The following is a 21,838-nucleotide window of genomic DNA, read 5'->3' on the forward strand; positions in this document are numbered from 1 at the left end:
ACGATTATATGAATCGTTCCTGGGCCTCACCAACGTCGACTCATCCTTAGATGAGTGCCGTACCTGGTGCGATGTGTAAAAATGCCGCTAGGGAGACAAAGGCGGCCGAGCGTGCTCTGTCGGCCTTGGGATGTTTGACCATCGGTCGTGTTTTTGCACGCGCGCGGAAAGCGGAGTGTCCAGAGAAAACTCACCACTACCACAGACAAAGATCACTCGCAAAAGATCTTTGTAGCACCTATGAAGGCCGGCACCGCACACGAGGGGGTGGGTGGCCAGCACTAAACCTGACCGCCTTTGTCTCCCAAGTGGCGATATTTACACATTACATCGGGTACTCCTTTGAGGCTGAGTCGACCTAGGGAAGGCCTCAGACTAGGTCGGATAATCGTCACTGGTGTTGGTGGCCGTGAGTAGGAATCGAACTCGGGTGGCCGTGTTTGTAGCGCAGCGCGCAAACCACTACACTACCGCTGCCCACCACCATCAAGCACACGAGAGAGAAACAACAACAACAACACAATCAGCGCTGGGCACGGAGAGATTTAATCATCAGTTGGTTGCACTCTCATCTATGGGCCACCTCTCATTCAGCCAGCGCAGCGGGATAATGGGAGTTGTATTACAGATCTGTTCGTGATCCACCAACCCTGCCCTCCATCTCGCCCATGCCCAACCGCCACGGGTCCCTTCGGGATGGGCGCCTTATGCAATGATCTCACAAATCACCTCCCTGTACACGAGCCGCTTGCTCGATAAAACAAAAACCAGCAGCAGTGTGCGCCGGGCAAACACAAATAGACGACTCTGGCTGCGGGCGTGGAGGGAGGGAGGGAGATTGGTGCAAGACATTGCATTGTATGCGTCCTTAAATGAGTGGGCTTCACCCGTCGCTCGCCACAGCCTGCAGTTCAGGGCTCGCTGATCAATACAGATGCGCGGGCGTGTGTGTCGGGGTGTGCGGCGCGGTGGAGTGGAGAGAGAGAGAGAGGTGGTGGTGGTGGTGTGCGGTGGAGTGCGGCGGGGTGGAGTGGAGAGAGAGAGAGGTGGTGGTGGTGTGCGGTGGAGTGCGGCGGGGTGGAGTGGAGAGAGAGAGAGGTGGTGGTGGTGGTGGTGGTGTGCGGCGCGGTGCGGTGGAGAGGGAGAGAGGCGGTGGTGATGTGCGGTGGAGTGGAGAGAGGAGGATGCGAGTGCGTGCGAGGCGCGTGGGTTTGGGTGCGCGCCGGGGACACGCGGACGCGATGCGCCGTGGATGTCCCAGCATCGACCCGGGCTCTCTGTGGAAGGGGGGAGGAGCGTATGGAGGGAGCGAGAGACGGAGCCGGCGAGAGAAGAGTTGCCATCTTGTGAGCGCGCTCGGCTCCGTAACAGATGGGTTATCGCAATCATTCCGACTGCGGAGCCGTGTGTTAGCTCAGCACGGCAATAGAGTTGACGCGCACTAGAGCGGTATGTGTAAGGCATTGTGTGTGTGTGGCATTGTAGTGTTTATGTGATATAGCGATGTGTGTGTGTGTTATAGCGGCGTGTGTGTGCGGTATAGGGATGTGTGTGTGTGGTATAGTGGTGTGTGAGTATATGGTGTGTGCATGTGTGACATTGAGTGTGTGTGGTATTGCAGGGTGTGTGTATGTGTGTTGTTGTGTGTCTATGTAATATACGGGGAGCGGTAGTGTAGCCGTTAGCGCGTTGCGCTACGATCTTGGCGACCCGGGTTCGATTCCCGCTCACGACCAACACCAGTGACGATTATCTGATCCGGTCCTGGGCCTCCCCTAGGTCGACTCAGCCTCAAATGAGTACCTGGTGCGCTGTGTTAACATCGCCACTGGGGAGACAAAGGCGTCCGAGCGTGGTGCTGGTCACCCACCCCCTCGTGTGCCGTGACGGCCTTCATAGGTGCTCGATAACAGCACTTGCCCCAACAGTCTGTTATGGCTATACGGGGGATATTTGTCTTTGTGTGTGTGATATAGCGACGTAGGTCTTATATAAAACCGAAATAGAATATAATAGCGGTGTGGGTGCGTGGTATCGCAGTGCATGCGTGGTGTAACAGTGTGTGTGTGTATGCGTGGTGTAACAGCATGCGTGTGTGTGTGTATGCGTGGCGTAACAGCATGTGTGTGTGTGTGTGTATGCGTGGTGTAACAGCATGCGTGTGTGTGTGTATGCGTGGTGTAACAGCATGCGTGTGTGTGTATGCGTGGTGTAACAGCATGCGTGTGTGTGTATGCGTGGTGTAACAGCATGCGTGTGTGTGTATGCGTGGTGTAACAGCATGCGTGTGTGTGTATGCGTGGTGTAACAGCATGCGTGTGTGTGTGTGTGTGTATGCGTGGTGTAACAGCATGTGTGTGTGTGTGTGTATGCGTGGTGCAACAGCATGTGTGTGTATGCGTGGTGTAACAGCATGTGTGTGTGTATGTATGCGTGGTGTAACAGCATGTGTGTGTGTATGCGTGGTGTAACAGCATATGCGTGGTGTAACAGCATGTGTGTGTGTGTGGTGTAAAAGCATGCGTGTGTGTGTGTGGTGTAACAGTGTGTGTGTATGCGCGTGTGTGTGTATGCGTGGTGTAGCAGCATGCGTGTGTGTGTATTCGTGGTGTAACAGCATGCGTGTGTGTATGCGCTATAGCAGAGTCGACCTAGGGACAGGCTCAGCCTTAAAACGAGTACGTCCCGATGCTGGTATGTAAGCATCATCACCGGGGTGGTCGCGCGTGGTCCTGACCACAGCCTTAATATGCGCTCGCTAACATCACCTGCCGCTCAGCAGTCGAGAGACAGCGCGACGGGGAGACGTTTGTGTATCGGGAGCGCATTACGCGTGAGTCACGTGTTTGGCCCGAGGGCGACGGGACGTGTGCCGCCTTGTTTGACCTTTGACCGACACGTCCATCAGTATCGACCACGTAGCGAACGCCTGGCAGGAGATGTTAGCCCGTGGCTGACCGGAGACCATCACGTGGCTAAAGCGGGTATCGTTGTTCCGCGCCTTGAATGATGCATTGATTTAAACGATTAAAAAATGTGGAAACAGCCGCAAATTCTTAATGGGCCACGCGAAATGTGTGATTGCGATATTAATTGCATGTAAACTTCAAAACTGAATACGCTTTAGGCGAAATGAAATGTCGAAACAAATCACAGTGTGATATAGAAATAATAAACGCTAAAGAAGTAAGTAAATAATGAATGCATTCTTCAGCCGTGGTCGAGCCACTGCTGGATGAAGGCCTCTCCAAGCCGTCGCCACTCTCACACTTCCTCCGATGTTCACGCACGAGTGTTTACGTTTTGCTAAATTAAATACTAATCATTCGCGAATGAGCTAGCCGAACGTTCGAGTGTAAGAAGCACCTGAAAAAAGGTGTCTGAGACTTTGAGAGGCTTGTTCTGAACAAAGGGTTAACAAATTGTGAATTATATTTATATTTAAATACGTCCCACGGAAATAACAGGGAGATTTTATAGAGACAATTGCATCTTGTTTTAGAGCCTCCACCCGTCTCCCACCAATCTCAGTCCACTTACTAAATCTGTGAACTCTCTCCTCTGTAAGGCACATCGCCATCGCTTTCACAATACTCAATCAGCTGTTGAGAAGAGAACAAGAGGGGCATCCGTAACCTGAGGGGTATGTATAAATGGATCACTCTTCATTATATAGGGGAAGAACTGGCCCCACCCATGAAAATGTGGAATTTTCACCACTGGCTCTAGGCTGTTAACAGGATATGGGCACCATTCTACACTCGTTTCCACGACAATCCACTGCATCGTGTCAGTGGTTAGCGCACTGCGCTACGAACCTGATGACCCGAGTTCAATTCCCGCTCACGACCGATAACAGTGGCCAATATTTGAACCGGACCTGGGCCTGCCCTAGGTCGACTAAGCCTTAAATGCGTTTCTGGTATGATGCTGGTCATCTAACTCCGAGTGTACCATGCTGTGCTAACAGCACTTGCCCCAAAAGTCTGTTAAGACTATATGGGGAATTTCTGTATTTGTATGGGGTGTCATTATTAATTAAATAATGTACATATAGAGCCCGTTCGCCAAGCCACTGCTGGACGTGCGGATCGTAGGGGTCATTTGGCCATACTTTACCACGCCGGTCAGCGCGGGTTGATCAAGGTGGGGCATTTTGGCGTCGGAGCTTCGAAGTACAATACAATAATTGCCATATTATGCCCACAACGTACCCGCGCAGCAGCCTATAACGCCCGCCATGCATGTCAATCGTTACCATGCAAGCACTCTCCAGGCTAAACTAAGCTTAGCTTGCGAGTTCTGGCGAGGCCGGGCGCATTCACGGTCATTTGGTCATACCAGTGAAAGCCAGAAATGATTAATCTCACGAGACGTACATTAAATCGCCTGCCTAAGAATCGATTCTCCAATTTGAAATTCCACCACCTGGATCGCGACAGTGCATCAAAGCGACGGAGGGGAATCGTTGCCTTCCCCAGTTCTTCCCGGACCGCAATCGCCGCCCGTGGCGCTGTCCGTGGTGCTGAAGTAATTGCACTGCGTTTTCTTTTATTTCTTATTTTCGGTTCCGTGCCAAACTGCATTGATACGGTGTCACGTTCGCAGCTGTATCAGCATTTTCCTACCAAACATCGGAACAGCTGCGCCTAACACACTCGAGACGGCGCGTACGGGACTGATTGTACTCACTGCAGATAGATAGGACGAGTATCCTTAATTTAACCGCATGAGAGCAGATTGAGATTCAATGTCAATTCTTTTCGACTGAGATTCAGTAATTGAAACTACATATAGCTCAAATATATAAATTTGTATAGGTAAGATTTAAAGCCCTCGTATATTTGGTAATGATACCAACACAGAGCTTATGACCAACAGACCTCAGAAGCTAAGTAGCGTTGAGCCTGCATAGGGCTCGGATAGGTGGCCGCTATGCTTAGTGGTCTAGGCTACGTGGCTCCGTGGTGAGTTGCGCATGGCAGTGCGGACACACAAATTGTTGTGATGTGCTTCGATGCCCCCACATCAACCTTTATTTAGGGTCAAACAACCCCCACGACACGCACAGCGCGGGGTCGTGGAAATCAACGGGTAGTGGATTGACAAATGTTTGCTACGATGGCGTCACGTAATCTCAAAATGAATGTCCGCACCTACCCCGCAATATAAATTGGTACGCGACTGTTAGTCGACCGGCAGGTGGGATAAAGCGTTGGTCCTCCCAGCTCTTCCAAGACGCCTGGCAAGCGTGGTAGAGGAGGCCGACTACCCTCGGGCGAGGTTCTTGGGGGCTCCCCGGAGTGGAAAGCCTTTCGGCAGCACTTGCAGGCCCGCGCCTTTACTTATGGCAACAGGGAATTCGCTTCGGTGATCTCTTTGCATACATTTCCAGGCAGGGTCCGGGATTGAACCTTCGAGGCCGTGCTCACCGGCTCAGAGGTCGTGGTGTGTGCTCGCCCAGTCGTCGCGCGGCATTGCCCATTGACTTCCGATGTCTAAATCAGCTCGGGCCTCCAGTGAATGACGCGATTTGTGTGTGACCACCCCCACTCTCAATCCCTCCCCACTCCTCGCCGCCCGCTGTGAGAACCGACGCCGCTTCCCCGTGCAGCAGCAGCAGCAGCAGCGTCGTGTCGCCTCTCCCTCCTCCTCCCTCCTCCATCTCCCCGCCTCTCCTGACCGTTGTCCAACATGTTCCTCTTCATGACAATGCTCTCTCTTCTCCCTTCCCTTTCGCGGTCGCATTTTCGTTTCTCACGCATCGCGTCCTTCGCCCTGCGCCCCATTCCGCGGTGGAAGGTGTAGCCACGGGTAAACAAAAACAACAATACGCACACACCCACACACGCACACACACTCGCCGGTTCATCTCACAAGGGACAGAGGCCGAAACGTCGACTCGAGTCGTCTGTTGACCACAGGGCGGCGCGTGGCCCCGCGCTTGCCCGTGACACACATCGCAGCGGCTGCGCGGCAAATTGCAACCTGCACGCACACAACAGCGTGTACACGCGCGGGTAAAGCAGCGTTGTGTAATTATGTGTAATCACGATCCTGAAACAATAATAATAACAACAACAACAAGATTGCCTCCCAGCGGTAGTGCGGTACTGAAATTGGAAACGAACCAATTTCCTAAAAACCTCCACCTCCGCGTTGCTGCCTTATCTGGCGCCCAGCGAGCTGAACTTATCGCGTCTCTGCACATACACACACACATACACACACACACATATATATATATATATATATCGCCGTGTTAATGCGCAAGCTCGATCATTGCCCCCGACGGGGGCAGTCTCCGAGCAGCCTCTGTAGAGCGATAAATGAGCCAGCCCACACCCCTACAGCGCCCCATTAGCATCGCGTCGCGTTAGGAACTTACTAAGTCACGCCACCAGCCCGCCCTCCCGACCGCCCTCCGCTCTCCATCCTCTGCTGAGGTCCCCACGCGTAGCAACGAGTCCGGCTTGCACGGGGAGGATTCCATCAGTGGTGGCTTCTGCTACTTGCAACTCTCGTTCGCTAGAGCGTCCCATGGCGTCGTCCCAGTCGACTCGACTCATCGAGCGCCGCATTCACTGACCAGCGCACGTGGAGTGCGTGTGGGGAGCGGTGAGGTGGGGAGCGGTGATGTAGGGAGCGGTGATGTGGGGAGCGGTGGCGCAAAGGTTACCGCTCTGCCCTGCAAACCCGGCGATCAGAGTTCGTTCAATTCCCGCTCACCGCCAACACCAGTGACGATTATCTGAACCTGTCCTGAACCTCCTCTAGGTCGACTCAGCCTTAAATTAGCACGTGGTTCTCTCTATAAAACATCGCCACTTGGAAGACAAAGGCCTACCCCTCGCGTGTCGTGCCGACCTTTATACGTGCTCGCTAACAGCACTTGTTTCAATAGTCTATCAATGCTACAAAGGGGGGTCTTTGGTTTGATGTGAGCTGTCAGGATTTAGCCGCCTCGTGAGTCGATGAATTGTCGCTATTCAGGGTCGCGATTAAAAAAAAAAAATTGTAACCGGTGAATGTAGCGGCCTCTGGTGGCTGGGCGGGTCACGTGAACCCCTGAAATTAGTTCTACCACTTGCGGTTTCGTGCGAGTGTTGAGTTCGTATTGGTCACTTTGACAACACGGCCCTGCAATGTGGACGCTGGCGAAGCAAATAGAACAAAAGTTGAAAAGTGCACAGAGAGGCGGGAAGAGACGCACACGCGGAGAGCCACCCCGAGCGATAGGGAGAGAGGGGCAGATGGATCGGAGAAGAAACACAAACGAGAAACATCGACTTTGACTGTTAACAGAACACGGGGATCACATCGCTGGGAGGGGTGGTAGCAGATGGAGAACGGAAGCCAAATGAGGGAAGACGCCAAAGAGCACAACCCCCGCAGAGACGGAGCGATCAGATCATCAACTCGCGCGCAGGAGGCAGATGCGATTGTCGACGATGCGGTGATGGGTTTTTTGTCCATCAGGCCAGCAGCTGATGGAGCATGACTTCTGATCATGAGTTTTATAACGATTGCTGTCGTTATCATCATGACGCCACTGATAACACGCACGGCTTCGTGGTCACGTGTGCACTATTAAACAAAAGGTCACCCCCCACTCCCACCCCTCTGTCCGTGATGGATGACCGTGCGCCCATAATTGCGTGTTTTTGACAGACGCCTAAAACAAACAACAGCGGCCATTATCTTGTCTTTTGTAAAAACGGACAAAGGCAGAATTAATTGCAAGCGCCGAACCATTTGTTTGGTAGATGATAGTCTGGGCGATTCAAGAACCCAGCCATAAATATCTGTCATTGCCGCAAAACAAGCTATCAGCGAGCAGATTAGCCGAGCGGGCCCTGTTGCCGGGGCTCGTTGTCACGCCGCCGTCCGTGCGAAGTTCCCATTGTATCTCATCCGCGTGTGTCAATGCGTCGCGTGAACGTGCCATGCTGCGCGCGTTCACGTGGGCCCTCGTGTTAGATGCGGGGGCCAGCGTCTGAGGAGGGAGGCTGGCGCGGCACGTGCGACATCGTGTTCGATCACTCGGCTGAGTCGTGGGGGGTTGCGTGACCATGCTTCTCCCAAGCTGGGCAGTGCCCGGTTAAGGCAAGGGGGGCGGACACGAGGGAGCATAGAAGTACGGTACAGTGGCGGACTTTGCTGCAACAGCCATCTGCTGACCGCAGCGTGTCCCCCCGCAACTGCAGGCTACAGCACTGCAATGACAGTCGCTCATCATCCCAGCGCCGTCGAGACGACAATCATGCTCACTACATATCATGTGAAATTCAACTTCATAATTACATACAAAAAATATATAAGTATCATGTCCTTAGGGTAATGAGACGCCCCCTCCCCCCCAGCGCCTGTATTTTAAAGCAACATTTGTGTGTGTGTGTGGGGGGGGCAGTGCATCTTATAATCCGGTAGTTGCATGCGTGTGACCAGATTTGCCCGCGCCTCATTGCCACGGGGCACACACGTTCTGGGGTGCGTCTTACTTTCCGGAGCGTCCTATAATCCGTCTTATAATCCGGACCATTTTAAAAGCACCAACGCTACACCGAGCTCTCTGAAGAACTGGCGCGTACGTATTCTCGACACGCACTCTGTACATCACCCCCCACTTTGTTTCTCCACAAACACAATGATACCTCTTGCGCAGACGCCGAACGGACATCGTGTTCAGAGATGGGAACTCAAGGAATATGTCTCAGATCCTGCGCCCGTTAGTATAAGTTTTCATCTCTGCCTCCTTTCCTTTTGGCTCTTGCACAAAGCTTCTGCGATGTTTCTGGGCGCTGTGGCTCTGTAATAGCTTCCCTTGACAGGACGCGCCGAGCACGCGATGAGAGAAAGTGATTTGTCTAATTATCCACGAGGCCACGTGCGTGAGCGCCGCGCGGTGGTGTTCCCTGCCAACACGCGTGACGCGCGGCGGAGGAGGAAGGCGACGCTGAATTCACGGAGAGACTGAACGATACATGCCCGGAGTTACATTGAGCGACAGAGAGAAAGAGAGAGGGACACGTTGAATAAGGAACATGCGCAGGATAATGCCATGGTCCACGCTGTGAAGAAGAGACGATGGCCGATGCTCGAGAGTGATAACGGAGTGGCAGGCGAGGAATGGATTTCGTCCGGGAGTCTGATAGAGCGATACAACTATCTCATGTGCAGCTGCTGGGTCGGCCATTCTCTAGCATGGCCGTGAGAGATAGTGGCGGCTTGGGGAAGCCTTCGTCCAGCAGTGGATTGACCACAACTGCTGCTGCTGATGATGATAATTATGCTGTCCAAGAAAACATCTTCAGCCAGGCCGAGATTACAGAAACTCACCATAGAGGGAATATTGATATAAGGCAACGTTTCAAGCAACCAACCTTCATAGCATAGAGAGAGAGATCGAGATGAGAGCACGTAGCTTGCTAATGGCGGTCGGTACGGCGTCAATAGAACACGAGGAGGCTAACGACTCGGTACGAGTGGCTTTCTGTTCCCTCTTCAGCCGTTGAAAGTTAAATGGAGTGGGCCAGGCAAGAGCCGAGGGTTTCTTTAAGCAAACACTCGGAACGCATTTGCGCCACGCGAGACTCGATCCGCTGCCTTCAACGAGCGAGACGTGCGACACTCGGTTGGGCCAGACCTCACTTAAAACAGCCCACACACTGGGCGCCCTCTCATCAGTGAGCAGCACCGACACTTACAGGCATCTCTCATTAACGCGCTCTAACTCAGGGTGACATCGCTAATGCATGAGATCCGTCCGTCTCTTTGTGTGCCCGGCTGTCTGCGCTGCCGGTGCACGTGGCTGCCGGTGCACGTGGCTGCCGGTGCACGTGGCTGCCGGTGCACGTGGCTGCCGGTGCACGTGGCTGCCGGTGCACGTGGCTGCCGGTGCACGTGGCTGCCGGTGCACGTGGCTGTCGGTAATCCCGCGCTGTGGAGGCAGCAACGAGGGTTGGTGAATCACCGCTACCGTCCCAGAGATGAGCGACATTTGAAAGAGCCACACCACCCACAATTTACTTCCCGCATCTTCAAGTCAACAGTTCATTAATTCTGTCCTGGACGCGAGAGAATCAACAACAATGCACGAAAGGTGCCCTGAAAATCCATCTGCCGGAGATGTAACGTGGAGCTTGCTGTTGTCATTCAAACACTTATCGTCTTTCACGACACCCGTTTCAATACCACGTTGCGTCTCAGTGCCCATGCCGGCAGATCGCTCCGCCAACCCCTAGCCCCTGCACCGCTTGATAAGAATTTGCCTTCAAAGCCACAATCCGAGCGAACATGAGGCCCCTTTGCTGTGTTAGTGCACTCGTGTTTACGCGGCCATGTCGAGCGCGATTCGGAACTCCCAGAGCCGTGCTGCTCGCGCCGTGTTATCATCACCTCGTCGGAAGTTCCCTCCTCGCTTGCCAAGTCTGCGTTAGATTACAGATTTACGTTGCAATCGATACTTCTTTAAACGTTGCGCGCACCACGGGGTCGCCAGTCAAGTGTCTCGTTCGAGCTGCGATGCCGTGAGAGCAACGCTGAATATTACCCTTGAAGGGCGTAGAGAAGTCACCGAAGATCACCAACCTCCACCCACCATCACCAACCTCCACCCACCATCACCAACCTCCACCCACCATCACCAACTTCCACCCACCATCACCAACTTCCACCCACCATCACCAACCTCCACCCACCATCACCGACCTCCACCCACCATCACCGACCTCCACCCACCATCACCGACCTCCACCCACCATCACCGACCTCCACCCACCATCACCGACCTCCATCCACCATCACCGACCTCCACCCACCATCACCGACCTCCGCCCACCATCACCGACCTCCGCCCACCATCACCGACCTCCGCCTACCATCACCGACCTCCACCCACCATCACCGACCTCCATCCACCATCACCGACCTCCACCCACCATCACCAACCTCCACCCACCATCACCGACCTCCACCCACCATCACCGACCTCCACCCACCATCACCGACCTCCACCCACCATCACCGACCTCCACCCACCATCACCGACCTCCATCCACCATCACCGACCTCCACCCACCATCACCGACCTCCACCCACCATCACCGACCTCCACCCACCATCACCGACCTCCACCCACCATCACCGACCTCCATCCACCATCACCGACCTCCACCCACCATCACCGACCTCTACCCACCATCACCGACCTCCACCCACCATCACCGACCTCCACCCACCATCACCGACCTCCATCCACCATCACCGACCTCCACCCACCATCACCGACCTCCACCCACCATCACCGACCTCCACCCACCATCACCGACCTCCATCCACCATCACCGACCTCCACCCACCATCACCAACCTCCACCCACCATCACCAACCTCCACCCACCATCACCGACCTCCACCCACCATCACCGACCTCCACCCACCATCACCGACCTCCACCCACCATCACCGACCTCCACCCACCATCACCGACCTCCACCCACCATCACCGACCTCCATCCACCATCACCGACCTCCACCCACCATCACCGACCTCCGCCCACCATCACCGACCTCCGCCCACCATCACCGACCTCCACCCACCATCACCGACCTCCACCCACCATCACCGACCTCCACCCACCATCACCGACCTCCACCCACCATCACCGACCTCCACCCACCATCACCGACCTCCATCCACCATCACCGACCTCCGCCCACCATCACCGACCTCCGCCCACCATCACCGACCTCCGCCTACCATCACCGACCTCCACCCACCATCACCGACCTCCACCCACCCACTATCCTCCCCCTCCACCATACTCCCTCCCACCCCTCCACGACATCCCTCTACTCTTACCGACAACGCAATTCATTGTCGCGATTCAATGTCACGATTCGACTCTAACACCAATTACTTTGGAAGCCTGGTTGAAGCACGCGCATGTATAGAATACGTGCGTTGAGCAGGGTCCCGTATATGGTACTGAGTGCTCTTGCCAGCAGTATAGACAAGCCTGACGCTGCTGATGAGACCCAGAAGGTGGAAACCGGTCCAGAGTTTGCGGGCTTCAAAAAAATGCTAATGGAGAATATCGGTTCGGAAATCCAATAGGCCAATGGAGTCAAAGACATTGTTTTAGTTGACATGTGAAGACACGGAATAAAGTACTGCTTATATAAGACACGTAATAAAGTACCGCGTATATAAGCAACACATCCTCACATTTCACTGGTAGGGGGGCGCAAAGGGTAAGTTCTGAACTTCTGATACAATAACACTTTGGATTTAAGAACGCATAGACTTGCTCCCAAGGGGTTTGCTAATACGTGTACGTGACTTTACCGAAATAACCAAAGAGTATTGTACGAGTTGTTTACATTGCAGTGAATGCACCGCCCTCTAGTGGATGTAGAGGTTACGTGAACGTATTGCATACAATGCTCTAATTGAATGACTATTTAAGCTCCCGTACATACTGCTCTGACGGAGATACACGAGTAGTGGGCGGTACTACCTGAGTGGTGGGCGGGGCTTCCTGGGTAGTGGGCGGGGCCAAAATCAGAGGCAGCCAATCCACTCCGCGTGTGCCGTGGGGCTAGTGGTTCGAGTGGGCGTGGTTATGCAAAAGTGGGCGTGGCAATGTAAAAGTGGCCGGGATTGACTGAGGGAGGGGCGGTTGGGGGAGGGGCCAGTTGCGTCCGGGTTGAGCCTGCTTTAGAAATGCGTCACCTTTAACCCTCGCACGCGCAACTGGATGCGCGCGTCGCAAGGTGATGAGTGGAAGCGAACGCGTGATTCGATTGCCACGCTGATTACAATCCATCCCAGGCACCTCGTGAAGACTTGCACCTCAGCTCGCTTAGCGCCCGAGAAGGAATCTCGGTCCATCATCTTGCGTTGGGTCACGTCACCGCCACGGCTCCTTGGGTGCGCAGTGTTTACGCGTAAATTGCCGTTCAGTCACAACTCACTGACCCAATTAGCCGCAAGCCGTTAATCCGCTCTCTCCACGCAATTTCGAGCTAATTAGGTGCCTAGACCACTCTGCTTTGCTGCGGTAATGCGCGGTGGAGGGGGGGCTTTGAAGTTTGAAGACACACGCGATCGACCGGGGCTTCGGATGTCACGTCGGGCGTTCAGCACTTCGGCTCCTCCACGAGTGGCCGCTTAGCAAGGCGACGAGACACCGTCTCGTCCACTGCCGAGTTAAAATCTGCCCTCGAGCCATCGCCGTTTCTCGCCGTCGTGCACCGCAACGATCCTTCGGCTGATCTCGTTCGTGCCTCCATTGTCCGCAGTGGACGCCCGCTCGGGCGCGTTTCTCTCCTTTGGCTGCCCGTTCCGTCGTTTTGTCTCGACCAATGTCGCTTCTAGAACGAGGCCTCCTGCCCAAGGCCACCTTTCTTGAGTCCTAGCAGTCAACAGTTCGCGCCACTCGATGATCATCCCAATCGCAAGCCGCTAGCTAATGACATCACGTGACCCTGGGAGAAGGCGACGGCTAGTGGGAGGCTTTTATCCAGCAGTGGATTGATCATAGTTGCTGCTACTGATGATGATGATGATGATGGAAAGCAGGAAAACATTCGGAGCGTCGCGGCGTTACACGTGGCCACGAGGCATGACGAGCGTGACCTCTGTGCTCACGACGCGTGTGCTCGAGCAGCAAGCCGCGAGCCTTCATGCATCGCGATGTTGTTCTCGTTGTTGTTGTTGTTGTTGTGCCTTCTTCTCTTGCTGTGGGTGAGGAGGCCCCATTAGCGCACTGGCCCAGGCTTGATAGGTTCCCATCAAGCTCCCCGGCGTGATTGCGGTCTGGCTATTAGGATGCTAATCACTGAGATGGGATGCCGAGGCAGCCGCGGGTCACGACGGAATTACTGCGGGAAGGGCGCCCGCGCTTATCGGCGCATTTGCACCGCAGAAAATTCTTCTGGGCAAAACCTGCGATTGGAATGCAGCCGAACGAACACAGCCAAGAGAACATTTTCCATAAAGATATATATATTCTTCTTGCAGTTATTGTAATCGGAGCTTAAATTATCACTCGATGTTTCCCGGAATGCTGCTTACTCGGCTGGTCGGCTTGGAGTCGGGGTTATCAGCACAAGGCACGATCACCGAGAGTACGTGGTCCGCTATATCTAACACGGAGGCTTTCACGACCAATGTTATGAATCATAATTGAAACATGGGTCAGATCGTGTGAATTATTGTGCGTTGGAAATCCTCCTCCAACCAACACAGCTAATTAAGTGCTTAAGTTGAACAAAGCCACTTGAACAAATATGCCATTTGCTGTCGGTGCGTGGATTGCTCTCCAACACGCCAGTGTGCTGAAGCAGTCATGAATTGGCCACGTTTGTTCCAATATTTTAATATAATTCTCTGTTGGAGCAGCAGAAAATAGTTAATGTCATATTCACCATTTGCCCATAATTTCTGCGCTCTGAGTAGAGCCGCACTGGGGAAATGCGGCCAAGCAAGCCGGGTGCGCCCGACCGCAATTGACATTCGGAAGAAAATTATGACGAAGTCGTTTGGGATAATTGTATCATAACAGTGCCACGCGAAGTGCTTCCATTTGACTGCTACCAGCAAACAAATGGCTTTTGCTGCAACTTTGGCAATGGAAAATATATTTGAAACACGAGCGTAGCGGGCACTCAGAAATAAACATTCACATTGCGTCTGAAAACAAATGGAAATAACAAATGTTGCATTGCCTCTGCGGAAACCCTCGTCGCAATCATTGCCCGTGTTCGCCGTCGCTCTTCTCACTGTCCCTGCCACGGCGAGCGTGTACGAGCATAGTGCGAGAGTCTACGAGCATAGTACGAGAGGGTACGAGCGTGTACGAGAGGGTACGAGCGTGTACGAGAGTGTGCGTGCATGTACGAGCATTCTATGTCCACAGACTATAGCAAGCAATCTGCGAGTTTATCGCATCCACATCGGGTCCACCAACGCATCTCACAATTCATACGAAGTACTGTTTGGTTTAAGCTGCCCGGGTCGTTACGGTATCTCCAGAGACTAAAAACGCCTTTCTTTACTTCGGACTATCACTCGAACACAGACGCAGATCCCCCGTATAGTCTTTCACAGACTGTTGGGGCAAATGCTGCTAGCGAGCACTCGTGAAGGTCACACTCGTAACACGAGCAGGGTGGGTGGCCAGTGCCAATTAAAGACGTACATTGTAACGAACAATGTCAGCAGAAAACAAACACACACACAAGCATATAATAACGGCAAGTGAAACAGTCGATGTATCGCAATGGACACGGGAGTGGCAATGGGTGATGTGAACGCAATAACGTCACGAACTTGCAATGGCTACCCTGTGACCTGTAGACTCGAGTTAAATATTACAGCAACGGTTAGGTTCATAGAGCGTCCGGGTCAGAGACTCGAAGGTGTGCGGGGTCTATGGAGGTGGTTAAAGTGAATGTAGAGAACATTCCAGGATGCTGGAGCAGGGACACTGGGGCGAGTTACTCCTGGGAAGAGACGAATCCTTGGGGGTGGCGCAGAGAAGGGCGGACACTCTTCCGGCTGGGGAGAAGGGGGGCAAAGGTGAGGCAAGAGGATCGCGATGCAGTTCTGCAGGAACTGTTCCTGGGTTTTTGTTTTGCACAATGCACAAGGGTGGAGTGCTCTTTGTTTTCGTTTCTGTGTTTTGTTTAATAATTAGAACGGAAAAGGGGGAATTGAAATTGAAGGAACGTGCGTCTCGATAACATTTGTGGATACTTGCGATTGGATGATTGTCCCTCCAGGAAGAGGAGGGCATGCAACTGGTGTGTTTTTATTTCTGCACAAAGCTGGCTATTATGCACCTTGTAAGTGGCATCAAGAATGTGCCGTGCCGGGAGATAAAATCGATCCGGCGACATCTGCGTTTCAAGTCCTGGGTGCCATCTATTCCACCACGGCAGATGATGATGATGGTGGTGGTGATGGTGATGATGATGATGGTAAGTGGTGCGCGATGGAATGATGTGTGTGCGTGGGTCACGATTCACAGATATCTGAATCTGTCCTCGGCCTCCCCGAGATTAACTCAGCCCTAAATGAATGAAACCCGTATGTGTTATACACGAAAAACCACGCCAGCAGCGGATTTCGCACGGCGCCTGCCAAACCGACTCCTCGCGTCCCCGTGCCAGCCGTAAGAGGTGCTCGCAAAACAACGTTCACGCGCCCACCATCTGTAAGGCTAAGTGGGTGCCTGTCATAGCGGGGGTGGCCACTGCCAGAATTTGCGAGATCCAGCACAGCCGTGCTCGATCGTAAATGTCGTTTGTTTGGCTCATAATGCGGCCTCCGTCACGCGCAGCCACTCTGTTATTCATGTCCACTGTGTGCTGAGCGATGGCGCGCGGATCAGAGGCACGGACACGGGCGAAGAAAATTGGACAAAAGCGGAAAGAAAATGCGCAGCAGCAGCAGCGTCAAAGAGTCGCGGAGAGACGCGCGCTTTGAACGACACCGACAGACGGGTTAGAGAAGTGCGTGGAGCACGGCGACTATGCCACGAATCACAGACAACAGCTTGCCTGTGAAGAAGAGCGCACGGGATTGGGGGGGGGGGGGCACATCGCGAGACGAGATGATGACCGGTGGGCAAGGCTGGTGACGGAATGACAGCCAAAGGAGACATTCCTGCAACCCGTCTCGTCCATGGGCCATCATCCCCTGCTCTGGACGGGCCCTGCCCAGGCCCGCTGACGTTCCTCCACAGGTGACACGCGGTGTCCCGCTTGTGTTTGAGATCCACGCGCGCACCTTTCTGGCCCTCAGTCTATTCCCAGGCTCGGCTCAATGGATCTGCATTTGCATTTTTCGATCGCAACACAAGCGAACTGCTGGATTATTTTTTCCGCCTGAGGACAACCGTTTGTGTTGCGATCGAAACGTCGTGATATCTTATTTTTAGTTATATTTTATTTTTCTACCTACGTGACTTTGCCGAAAGAACCAAATAGTATGGATTCCTGCAGTCACGAAAGCTTCAAATCAAGATTTGCATTGTTCTCAAGATGGATAACAAAAATGTGGCCGTCATTGCTCAAGAGTTGTCGTGTAAGTGGCAAGAATCATGTGTGGACACCCTGGTGATCAGCGAGGGTCAGTGAGGGAGGGGGTGGGCGTGAGGGGTGGAAGGATTGGAGGAGGAGGAGTTAATGAGATCTGAGCCCCGTGATTGACAGAACGACCGACATCATTGATGTTGGCTCACCGCCGTGTCACCTAATTAGCTCGTCAAACACTAATGATGATATTCTTGGTTCTTTCGGTAAAGTCACGTAGAAGGGAAATAAGAAAATAAGAAAAAGAAAACATTATAAAGTTCTCACGACGTTTCAGCCACAAGAAACAGAGCTGTCGGAAAGAGAGCTCTGTTTCTTCACCTGATGACGGCTGCTTGCGTCGTGGCCGACACGTCGTGAGAACTTTATTATGTTTTATTTTTATTATTTTATTTTTCCATTCTACGTGACTTTACCGAAAGAACTAAGAATATGAATCCCTGCAGTCACGAAAGCTTTAAATCGAAACTAATGATGATAATAATAATGATATTATTTAAATTGTCGTTCGGGGGGAGGTGGGGGGGTAGTCACAACTGCACCTCGCTCGTGATTTTCGGTCTCCGCTTTATCGCCCGCCTCGTGCTCGCGGCCATTGGGCAGCGCCCACCCCGGGTGGGGCAGGCAGGGCGCGGTGCTTGCTGGACGTTCTTCTCGCAGCACTCGCCGCGGAACCTTCATCTACAGCATGCTGCTGCCCTGGATAACACGCTGCCCTTCATACCACGCTGCCCTTGATACCACGCTGCCCTTCATACCACGTTGCCCTTGATACCACGCTGCCCTTCATACCACGCTGTCCTTCATACCATGCTGCCCTTGATACCACGCTGCCCTTCATACCACGCTGCCCTTCATACCATGCTGCCCTTGATACCACGCTGCCCTTGATACCACGCTGCCCTTCATACCACGTTGCCCTTCATACCACGCTGCCTTTCATACCACGCTGCCCTTCATACCATGCTGCCCTTGATACCACGCTGCCCTTCATACCACGCTGCCCTTCATACCACGCTGCCCTTCATACCACGCTGCTTTTAATCCGGCGCTGCCCTTAAGGGCGACGCTGCCCTGCGCTGGCCGAGTCGGCGCAGGGCTCCGAGATGTCTGCGTCTTCTCTATGAGGCGGTAATCGCTCGCTCGCCGATGAAGATTAATATTCAAAACCATTCGAAGAAAAGGTCACGCCTTGTGTGCTTGCGGATAATTTTTCAGATTCCATCTCTCACGCCACAAAAGGAAATTGATTGGCCCCGAAACTTTGTGCTGACGAGCTTAAATATAAGTTATTCCAATTATGCCAAATTATTTAGAGGAGAGATAGTGGGAGGGGAAGAGGAAGAGAAACCCCGCTATAACCGGAAAATTGGATGCCCTTTGTATATAGAACCCGGCACTGCGGTTTAAGTCACTGAGATTAAGCGCAGCGTGCGCGCGAGAGGCAGCCAGGGACACCTTTGCCAACGCTTTGCCTCTCTCTCTCTCGCTCCCCCGCTGATCAATTCCGATGTCTGAACTGCACCGCAGCAGGCATACGGATGGCCCATCTGGCACCACCACCAGCACTACCACCAATTTCCTCCTCCACCAACACCACCACCACCACCATCTTCCTCCACCAACACCACCACCACCACCACCATCTTCCTCCACCAGCACCTCCACCACGTCCTGCTCCCCCGCCACTACTAGCACCTCCACCACCATCACAACCTCCACCACCACCTCCTCCGAGCCACCTCCCGGACTACCTCGACGTGGGCACGTGGCAGGAGATGTCCTCGTGTCGGAGCGCACGAACGCTGACCCTGACTTCTGGCTGTCCCCCCTGGACTTGCCGCAGAGTGTCGATCGGGCGCTCTCCTAAGGCTGAACGTGTGAATCCATGACCTCCGTCCGCCTGTAACCACGGGGACTCGGTCGCTCTCGTCATGATGATCAAATATGAATTCATAGAAGTGTAAAGCAGCGGTGCTATTGTTGACTTACCGGATTGAAAACTGGTCCAAATTGATCGAAGGGCTGGTAACAAACAAAAAAACTTGCAGAGAGAAACCAGGCCAGCACTTGACACGTAATTTCAAGGTATCGTGGTCAAATCCTTGTCGCAGGTGTGCTCGGTATGTCGTTTCTCCGGGGTGGACACAACGGGTACCGCTTTGTGGGATGTCAACAGTCGTCGTTGTGTGAAGGGGCCGTCCTTCGCCGTGGGAGCGTGGCATTTCAACCACAGATGATTGAGCACCCTTGACGGAGAATCCAACACTGGGACGTTTTAGTAATAGCATATTTGAGAGCATATTGTTCGTGAATGCCGTGGAATATTAAGAGAAGGATTATGAGCGATCATTTTTAAATGTTCGGTTCGCAAATGTCACAACCATATCCTTCGTAAATGTCAACAGCATCTTGGCCCCGTCCCGTGACTCGAGAGGGCAACACGTTGTCTGCTACATCATGCTGCATCCACCACGCCACCGGACAAAGGCGGCGATCACCGCAACGCGCGCTTTCAGATGCGCTTCTGCGGCCGTCTGGAACGCTCTTCCATTCGATATTGGGAAGCCACTAAAGCTATGCACTTGTGTAATCTACATTGAAAACTCTTTTCTTTAAAACTGCTTTTTGTGTTTAGTGTGTTGTCCTTCCCCCGCACCTCCGATCAGCACGGTTGGCTACGTACGGTGCAGAAATAAATTCAACATACTTACATACATACATGGAGTGGCGGAGGGCGACCCATGACCGGTTTAGATATCACCCCTGGCTGATGATGCCCGTCGCTGGGAATCAAATTCATTGCGCAGTGCGTTAACCACTGTACCACCGCTCCCCTGGGCATCGTTAGCTCCGCACGAAGTGAGGTATGGCTACTCAACCACGTGTAAATAATGAGATTGACCCCCCCCCCCCAACCCACTACGCCTCATACGTCCGTCTACAGTGGGACCAAAACAAAACGAATCTGAATTCAATAATGACTCGGCTCTCGTAGCAAGCAACGACCCTCACCAGGACCAGCGGACTGAGAAAGCAACGAGCGAGCGACTGCGGGGGCATGGTGCTGTGAGCGAGCAGCACCCACGAAGGCCGGCAGGGTACACGAGAGGGTGGGGTGGCCAGCACCGCGGGAGGGGTGAGGCTGAGATGGAGAGAAGATGATGAGGAGGTGGCCGCGACGGTTCGGTCACGTGGTCCAGCAGATCGGCCAATGTGCCGCTCCTCGGGTTCGACTTTTGTCTTTCCCAGGCCCTCAGTTTTTGTTGTTTTCTTTCGTTTTCCGAGGGCGTGTGGGGATGGGGGGGATATTATCCCCCCCTCCCCACCCTCCCTCCAATTAACCGCGATGCACAGTGTGGGACGTGCCCAGTCAAACCGCACACCTGCAGCGTCGCTGTGCGAGCGTGTGGTTTTATTTTAGCCTTTTTATAATTTAGTTTTTTTGTCTGTCTTTGTTTTAACCCCCCCTTCTTCCCGCCGTTCCATGGCAATCGCGCTATCGGCGTCGCGTGACGAACAATCCAGGCGGGTGTCACACGGAGCAGTGCGACCATGCGTTGTCGAGAGGAGCAGCCCGAGGAAGTGGATGTCACAGAGCTTCCTCTGAAATCTTCTTCCACACAGTAGAGGGTAGGAATTTCCCACATGCTCTCCTTTACGAGAGTCATGCTCGTGACGTCATTGTCAACCCGATATTTACATTTCAGAGCTAAAATTCAGCCAAGCTGACTGCAGAACCAACTTTAATGAGGTGGGGGTTTGGGGGGGGGGGGTGTGCAGTCATTCACAACTAGGCTGAGACCACCAATTCACCACAGGTGTCGGATGAAAACTTGTATTCAAACCCAGCATCTCAGCAGTGCCAGCTGAGCGCTCTGACATTCGAACCGCCCGGCCACCTGCTGGGTTCTGTGTTAATCTCCTGGAGTCCTCGGCGGTGGCCGCTTATGTGAGGAGCCGTTAAATCGTTGATGAAGCACGGGGCGTCCGCGTGAGTCCTTCCTTGTGTCGCCGCTGTGCGCACCGCGCCACGCCGCTACCATAACCCGGCCTTTTCCCGTAGCATCTCGGATTAATCCGCGAGCTTATCAATTCGTCCCGTCCGTCTTCGCCGCGCCTCTCTGTGTCAGTGCCAGCACGAAGACACTGGCAGATACAAACACACTGTGGGTGCTCCGGCGGTACAAAGTTTGTATTTATATCTTGGTTTATATATATATATATAACATTTATATAGTTGTTCAGCTGGAACATCACGTTGCCGACAGCAAGACAATTAAAATAAAGTGTCAGAAATAAAGCGAATGTTTTTGGAACGTAATACGAAGATCAGGAGGCTCTGAGAAAGAGCGATCGGCTCGCAATTTGAAGGTTGTGAGCTCAAATATTGTCTGGCACGTGGACTCTGCACATCATCCATGCCGTAGGAATGTGGAATTTCCACCACTGGATTCAGGGATGTAAATAGGAGAGGAGCACTCCCTCCACGCACATTTGAGCAGAAACCCGTTTTGACGTTTGACCTTTTGAATAAACAATGGGGGTTGGAGTGGTGGCGCAGTGGTTAGCGTATTGCACTCTGAACATTGCAACCTGAGCTCAATTCCCGACCAGATCCAACATCAGTGGCGAGTCATATCTGAAGGATCTTGGTAGCACCGTCCCCCCCTCTTCACTAGTCCACATTGGCCAGCATGATGAAGGACGGTCATGCAATCCCCTTAACCACCGCA

At 53.3% G+C, this 21,838-nt stretch overlaps 1 protein-coding gene across 4 annotated transcripts in view; it reads left to right on the forward strand.

Moving 5' to 3' along the window:
• The window catches only part of LOC144933950 (olfactomedin-like protein 3), an 82,305-nt gene that overhangs the window by 2,746 nt on the left and 57,721 nt on the right, over window positions 1-21,838 (forward strand). The window lies entirely within an intron of this gene.

This window comes from Lampetra fluviatilis, chromosome 8 (genome assembly GCF_964198595.1).
Source record: "Lampetra fluviatilis chromosome 8, kcLamFluv1.1, whole genome shotgun sequence".
Lineage (NCBI taxonomy): Eukaryota > Metazoa > Chordata > Hyperoartia > Petromyzontiformes > Petromyzontidae > Lampetra > Lampetra fluviatilis.